Here is a 7,482-nt window from a genome sequence, read left to right as displayed (position 1 = left end):
AGGCTAAACAAGAAAGGGAAAGAGAGATGGGGAAGACATGTACCAATTTACCTGAAGATCTCTTTGGAGTTTATGCTCAGAAGAATTGAGGAACTTCTTCCATAGAGAGAAAGTCTCCCCCTAAGCCAGTACACTGAATTCAGACTTCCAGTTTCTTAAACTGTTAGAAATAAAATTCATTTGTTCAAGAGACCCACTTGTGGTATTTCTATGATAGCAGCACTAGAAAACTAAGAATTTGGTACTAAAATGTGGGATTTGGGTACTAAAAAATTCCTACACTGTATAAATGATTTTGGAATTGGATAATGGGTGAAAACTAGAAGAATTTTAAAGTGTCTATTAAGCAGCAATGGAGTCCTGGTGTGGTGATGTAAGCTAATGTGTCAGACTGCAAAGTCGTTTGAACTGCCAAGTCAGTGGTTCAAGTTTACAAGCTGCTCCTAGGAAACCCTAGACAGGGTTGCTCTGGGTCAGAATCAGCTCGATGGCCCTAAACAACAACAAAAAATAAGTAGCAAAAGTCTTGAAGAGATCATTGAAAGAATTATGGATGTTGAAGACAATTCTAAGGAGCTCTGGTAGCGTAGTGGTTACGAATCAGGCTGCAAACCACACAGTCAACAGTTTGAAACTACCAGCTGTTCCAAGGGAGAAAGATGAGGCTTTCTGCTCCCGTAGAGATATTCAGCCTCGGAAACTCTGTACAGGGTCGCTAGGAGTCGGAATCGACTCCATGGCACATAATGAACGAACCCAACCAAGGCAATTCTAGATATAGCTCAGATGTAAAGGAGAAAAGCTAGAAAAAGACTCAGCCCTCTTAGAGAATACCCACAGCACTCGCACCAGAATGTTGCTAGAAATAAAGGCATTAAATGTACTTTCATGATGGTTTAAAAGACAATGTTAATCATGTGACTGGAAGATAAAGAAAGGGTGAAACATTTTTATGAAGTGCCAAATAACTAGTTTGCATTATGATCAAAAGTTTGGTGGAATGTAGAACTTACAAGTGGTAAATCTGGGTATTCGGCTGAGGAGATTTCCAAGCACGATCTTGATGGGACATGGTTTCTCCTTGCCATTTTTAGTAAAAATGGAGGCAGAAAAATATGGACTTAAAAATGAGTGATGCAAAATAAAAACAAAACTTAAGAATTTGGAAAAATCTGTTGTACATACTAAGGCATGTGCTCCAGAATTTCCACCAACAGCATGACTATACTATTGTTTATTAAAGAGATCAAGTCTATAATTGATGTATCTAACAAAATATCACAACAGAAAATCCATCATTGACACTAAAGGGGACCAAGATACAACAAAAGAAGCCAACATTGTTTGCCTCTTGGAATTCTACAGACAGAAAACAGACCAAAGGAACCACATCTGTTGTCTTCCAAGAAAAGGAAGGGGCCTACTCCAGAGCAATTCAGAACTAAATATAAATGTTAGAAGCATTGTGTGAAACAAGGGTACCTCTATTTCAAAGGATGGAATGGGTTTCAAAGGGTGTGGCTGTGGCTTCTTAGGCTTCAAAACTGCATCTTCACCAAGAGATCTTATCTTCGGAGTTTGGGTTGCCATTCATAGGGATCAGGCAAACCTGAGGATGTGGGGTTCTCCAGTCCCAAAGGGCAGAAGAGCTGGGTCATACAAGGCTGAAGTGCTGAGGTCACCACTCATATGGACTAGGACAATGGGCCCACCAAAAGCTGAGGAAGTAGAGTTGCTATACCAGTGGGCATGGAAGGTAGAGTTGAAGTTGGAGTCCAAGGATCCTCCACTCAGAATCTAAGGAATACTCAATCAACAGAGTCTGCAGGGCAGAGCATTGCCTAGATAGTCCCAAGAAACAGTATTATTTTCAAGTCTTGAGAGCTAAGGTAGTTTGTTCTGCTAGGTTTTGGACTTGCTTGGTGACAATTATCTCTTCTTTTGCTCTAATTTTTGCCATTTGTAAAGTAAATAACTTGATTTCACAGCTTCACAGATGAAAGAGGAATTTAAACTCAGGATACCATATGCTTAAGTTGCACCCAGTTGATTTAGATGATTAAGAAGGCGAAACTTTGGTTTGGAAGTGTATCTAAAACTATTGGGAAGGAGTGATGGGGCGAATGTGTTTTGCATGTGGCAAGGAAGTAAATTATTAGGTGTCAAAGAGTGGATTGAATTGTGTTCCCCTGAAAATATATGTGGTAAATTCTAACCTCTATACCTGTAGTATGGAGTCATGGTGGCATAGTGGGTTAAGCATTGGGCTGCTAACTACAAATACCGTGGTTCAAATGCATCAGCCACTTTATGGGAGAAAGAGGACACTTTCTAACATAGTAAAGAATTACAGCCTTAGAAACCCTAAGACACAGTTAATATTCTGTCCTATAATGTTGTTATGAGTCAGAATCATACCAATGGCAGTGGGTTTTGCAAATGCCTGTGGATATATTCTCATTAGAGAATGGGTTTTCTTAAGTTAATGGGATAGAATTCATGTCAGGTATATCTTGAACCAATCTCTTCTGAGATATAAAAAACACTGAACAAGCAAGAAAGGAAAAGAGATGGAGGAGACATTTGTTAATCCACCCAGGAAGAAGCTCAGAAGACACATAGTGTTTTCTCAAGAGTCAACATAGAGACACAACTTTCCCTAGAACCGGCACCCTGGATTCAGACACCTGGTCTCCTCAACTGTAAGAAAATATAAATCTCTATTTGTTAAAGCCACCCACTTTGGTTTTTATTATTTATTTATGTATTTATTTTCATCTTTTTATAGCAGGACTAGGTAACCAAGACAGTAAGCATGGTTATATAACTGCATTTTGCTGCTCTAACAATGACAAAGTACTGCATTCCCTAGGAGAGAAAAGTATAAGGAGTCCCACCAGGGGAATCACAATCCACTGCACTGATTTCATTATCCCTAAACAAAAGACAACATGTGATGCTTAACAACATTAATTTTATTATACTTCCTTACAAAATAGGGAAAAAACATGGTATTTCTATAGTTTTTTTTTTTAATTGTGTGTATTCATAAATGACTAAATCCTCAAATAGGTGTAAACATGGAATATTTAAAACTAAATCACATAAACCATTATATGAAAAATATGAAGTTTCATCTTTCAGATATGTTGTCCTTCTTAGCATTTAACTTAATCATCTCAATAGATTTTTCTCATTATAACTTTTGTGGTTATGTTTTTGTAACAAACAGTAAGATTTCTAAATAAATATATTTTTAATTGTTGAACTTTACCTATCTTTTGTTCATAATCCTTGCAATTTCCATTTTGATACCATAGAAGCTCAAATTTAAAAAGAAGAAAATTGCTATTTACAAGATTAATTCATTTAAGCTTAGGGTCATTAGAGATAAAATGGGCTTTAAAGTTCACTTGGTCCATTCTACATCAATTTTGTTGATGAGAAAACTAAGACACAGAGAAACTAATTATCATATTCAGTATCCTATAATCTATTAGAAGCACAATTGGGATTCAAATATAGAACTCCAGGCTCTCGATTAAGGAGCTCTGGTAGCGCAGTGGTTACGAATAGGGCTGCGAACCTTAAGGTCAGCGGTTTGAAACTACCAGGAGCTCCGCGGGAGAAAGATGAGGCTTTCTACTCCCGTAAGGATTTACACCCTCGGAAACCCTGTACAGGGTCGCTATGGGTCGGAACCGACTCGACGGCACTTAACAACAATAAGGCTCTCGATTCAGTTTTCACTCTGTCATCACAACGCTTTTTAAAAGGCTTTCCTGATGAATTTGAATTTCTTTTAAGTAGAATCAGCCATAAAAAATGCTGGCCACATTTTGGGTCTTTTGTCAAGGAGAACAGGCTAGTGACGGTCCCCTTAAGGCAGACCTGTCTTCTTCCAGGTTCTTTTGCTATATGGTGGTTTTACCTGAAAACTCAATTCATAAGCTTAATTGCAATTTTAATCACCTCATCAAACAGAGCAATCAATTATTCAAGTATCTATATTCAGTTCAATGAGTCTTGGTGGCACAATGGTTAAGTGCTTAGCTGCTAACAAAAATATTAGTGGTTTGAACTTTCTGAACAGCATCATGGGAAAGAGTCCTGGCAATATGCTCCTTTAAAAATTGCAGACAAGAAAACCCCATAGCACTTTGTCACAAGGAATCAGTATGAGTAAGAATTGAATCAATGGTACCTAACAACCATAACATACTGAGTTCATGTAATCTTTTCTCCATTATTAACAATACAAAACCAAATAATATACTCTAATTATTCCTGAAAAGGTTCTGCTTTATTTCATTTTTAAATAGTAAATTGAGCCACTGATCCAATTTTCTAATTTCATATGTCAAATTAAATACAACCATTTCCCCCTCATTCCTCCTAAAACAGCAATAAAGGAGGTGAAAGTGAATATATTTTTTCAAAATGAGAAAGGGATGGGTTTTATCAGGTAAAATTATTTCTGGAATACAGAAGAACTTTTCTTTCTTTATTTAGATACTTTCTTTATAATTTTTTATTGTAAATTGGGTGAAGGTTTACAGACAAGATCATCACCACTACATTCAACAAACCACACAACTTGTTTATCTCAGTGATTACAATCCCTTCCTGCAATAACATCCATCCCACTTCCTCCCTGTGGCTTCCTATTCACATCTTATATTTCACAATTGAACAAGGCAAAAATATTTGATGCACACTTACAGAACAACAAAATATACATCTTCATTTAAATGTCCAAAGAGCACATTCTGCCAGGCAGCCTTCTTCACTGTCACGGCTTTTCCTTGATGGTTCTGGAATCATCTCTTCTAGAAATGAAAGATTACCTAGTCCCTCCTTTTAGTTACACATCTTCTACAATTACAGTTGTGACTATTGCAATTAATACTACTAACAATTATTCACAATTGAGTCATAAAATCCTATCACTGACATCCCCCCATCCCCTTTCACCAGATACATCTGGGAAAGAGAGAAACTATTCAGTGGGAAGTCATCTTTATCCCCAGTGTCTAAATTTCTCATTCCTATCAGCCTAGTACACTGAGGAAAGAAGATTGTTTCTTTATATCAACAATCCTTCCATTCCTTTTGGAAAGTTGAGTCACTGAATTCATGAGCAAAAGTCTAGTTCATGAAATTGTAGCAATTTACACTTGTTGTCAGTATCAAACATCTTTGTTTTTTTTGGTTCATGTTCTGCTCAACTAGCCATCCAAGCCAGGTCGTATGGGTACTAGCTGCAAGTTTGTTAGTTCACACATACCTTTCTGCATTTTAGACCAGCTGTCCATTTCACTCTCAGCCCCATCCCTGAGGAGTTTTGTCAATATCCACGGGCTCAGAAATTCATACATTTTCCTAACGTTATCAAGTTTCTTTCTGGTTGTTCTATCTCTTTTTGAAAATGGTGTATTAAAATCTCCCTCTATAATTGTAGATTTGTCTATTTCTTTCTTCAGTTCTAGTAGGGTTTGCTTTATACATCTTGGTGATCTTTCATTTGGAGCATAGATGTTAATTATGGTTACGTCATCTTGCTCAATTGACCCTTTAATCATGAGATAGTGTCCTTCTTTATCTCTTATACTGGTTTTTACCTTAAAGTTTATTTGATCAGAGACTAGTCTTGCCACTCCTGCACGTTTTTATTGCAATTAGCTTGGTATTTATTTTTTCCCATCCTTTAACTTTTTGTCTTTGTGTGTAAGGTGTGTCTCTTGCAGGCAGCATATAGAAGAGTCTTGTTTTCTTATCCATTCTGCCACTCCCTTTCTCTTCACTGGTGCATTTAATCCATTGACATTCAGTGCAATTATAGATCGGTATTAATTAATTGCTGTCATTGTATTAATTATTTTGTGGTGTGTTTTCTTTTGTTCTGCATGCCATCTTGTGCTGAGTTCATGTTTTTTATGCTATTTCTTGTCAGCTTCTTCTTAGTTTTAATGTTTCCTAGTTCTACATGGATCTTCATTTTCATGGTAAATTGTGAAGTATTAGCTTTCTTTGAGGTTACCCTATATTCTATTAACTTTTCCCTCCATTTAAGACAGCCTATTTTATCCTGCAATCTTCCTGACCTCTCACCACCTGGATCTCTGTTTCTATATTTTCCCCTTCTTTGACACTGTTATTATTTTGATCTTTGATTGGTCTCACAGGTTCTCTGAATTCATTGTTGTAATTTTGTTTTGTTCTGAACTCTGCTATCTGTCTACTGAGTTCCAGGTGGTGTTGCCATGTCTGTCAATCTCTGGTTTTTATTCCAAAGAACTCCCTTAAGGATGTTTTGAAGTACTGGTTTGGCTTTGCCAAAATCTCTTCGTCCGGTATTCTGTGTTGTTGCTGGCAGAATTTTGCACCACTTGTCTCTCTTATCCACCATTAAGCCCCCAATACAGTCAACATTACTCTCAATGAAGAGAAACTGAAAGTGTTACCCTTGTGAGCAGGAACCAGACAAGGATACTCTTTATCATCATTCCCATTCAACATTGTACTACAAAACTTAACCAAAGCTATAAAGCAAAAAAAAAAAAGGGGGGGGGGAATTATAGAAATCCAAATTGGCAAAGAAGATTATGTGATCCAGTACTCAGAAAATTCCAAAGACTCAGAAAGAAAATTATTGGAACTCATTTGAAAGATAAAGCAAGGTACAAGATCAACAAACAAGGTACAAATTAGTTGGATTATTTTACAGTAGTAAAGAGACTTCTGTAAAAGAAATTAGGAAAACAATCCCATTAACAATAGTCACCCCCCAAAATGAAAGACTTAGGAATAAATCTAACCAGAGAAAACTACAAAATATTAATATAAGAAACCAGTAGATATCTACAAAAAATGGAAGAATATTTCATGTTCATGCATAGGAAGAATTAAAATTGTGTAAATGTCAACCCTGCCAAAAACAATCTATAGACATGGTGTAATACAGATTTAGATTCCAACATAAGTCTTTAAAGAGATGGAAAAATTAATCACTAACTTTATATGGAAAGTAAAGAGATTCTAGATAAGCAAAGCCTTGTTAAAAAAGAACAAAGGACTCTCACTTTCTGATCTCAAAACCTACTACACAGCCACAGTAGTCAAAACAGCATGTACTGCTACAATGAAATACATTCACATAGATAAGTGAAATAGAATAGAAAACCCAGAAATAATTCCACTCACCTATGCTCAGTTGATCTTTGACAAGGGACCAAAATGCATTGAATGAGGAAGACACGGTCTCTTCAACAAATTGTGCTGGAAAAACTGGATATTCATTTGGAGAAGAATGAAATAAGACCCATATTTCAAGTCATATATAAAAACAAACTCAATGTGGATTAAGGACCTCAATGTAAAACCTAGGGCCATCAAAAATTGTCAATGAAAAAATAAGGAAAAACTTAAGGACTCTGATACATGGCATAAATACACCATTAAACATAACCGAAAACATACAAA

This window comes from Chrysochloris asiatica, unplaced genomic scaffold (genome assembly GCF_000296735.1).
Source record: "Chrysochloris asiatica unplaced genomic scaffold, ChrAsi1.0 scaffold00127, whole genome shotgun sequence".
NCBI classification, from domain to species: Eukaryota; Metazoa; Chordata; class Mammalia; order Afrosoricida; family Chrysochloridae; genus Chrysochloris; species Chrysochloris asiatica.
This window is presented reverse-complemented; position numbering follows the sequence as displayed.